Source organism: Pteropus alecto, unplaced genomic scaffold (assembly GCF_000325575.1).
Source record: "Pteropus alecto unplaced genomic scaffold, ASM32557v1 scaffold20, whole genome shotgun sequence".
In the NCBI taxonomy this organism is placed as follows: Eukaryota; Metazoa; Chordata; class Mammalia; order Chiroptera; family Pteropodidae; genus Pteropus; species Pteropus alecto.
In genome coordinates this window covers 43,022,311-43,023,461 of record NW_006436298.1, presented here as the reverse complement: position 1 = coordinate 43,023,461, position 1,151 = coordinate 43,022,311, and positions in this window count along the sequence as shown.

The window sequence follows — 1,151 nt, the reverse complement described above, 5'->3', positions numbered from 1 at the left end:
TCAACCTGAAAGCATTTCTAGATTGATTAGGACATCCTTTTTCTAGCTCATGAAAGGAAACTTATGAGCATGGAGTACATATAGAATGTAACTTGGTTCAAGAATATATTTTCAAGATTCTGAACATAGCCCAGATGTTAGTTATCTATGGAGCACCAGCATAGAGTCAGAAACTCATCAATAAGAGAAAATTAAAAAGACTATCCATGTGGTTGAATAAGGGCTGATATACCTTTCTCTCACCTCAAACATCCACGGGAGGGACTCTATAGAGTAACATTTCTGGCCTCTCTTTGCCAACCCCTCACACCCCCACCCCAAGAAGAAGGGTAAGTTATCGCATTGGTGATCTTAGAAGAAGAAATTATCTTACTTGGCTCATCTCCCTCCTCTTTGCAGATATTTCTGCAAGCAGAAGAGGCACTCTCATCTTTTTCCTTCTGAGTACTATACAGTTTGCCCCGTAACAAATGCAGACCTTTGTCTAGCACAGCTTAGGACTAGTGGCTGAGTCCTTCCAATCCAAGAGAGATGCATTCGCAGAACTAACTATATGGCCTAGATCTCCAATATAACTTTTATCAGTAATGAAAGTGACATATCGATATCCTTCTGTCGAACCTTTGTGTAAATATCAAATGTTTCCTAACGTAGTCAGGTAAGGAATATACCCTAAAACCACAACATATAGAATGCTAAATACTTTATATTTTTTCATTCATTTATTCAGTCTTCATACAACCAATATTTGAGAACTAGCAAGTGAAAAAGACAAACATGATTGCTGTTCTCACAGTTTATATTCAAGCAGGAAGAAACAGATGAAAACAAGTAAATAGGTAGAATAGTAGTAGTTGTGGGAGGCAGAATAATGGCTCTCCAAAGATGTCCATGTCCTAATCCCAGGAATCTATGAATATGTTAGGTTATGTGAAAAAGGGAAAATAAGGTTGTAGATGAAATAAAAGTTGCTAATCAAGTGACCTTGAGATGAGAAATCATTCTAGATATTCTAAGTGGGCCCAATATAACCACAAGTGTTCATTAAATGTGGAAGAGGGAAGCAGAAAAGCCAATGTCAAAAGTAGTACCATGTAAGAAACGCTAAACTGGTTACTCCTTGCTTTAAAGATGAAGGAAGGGGCCATGAG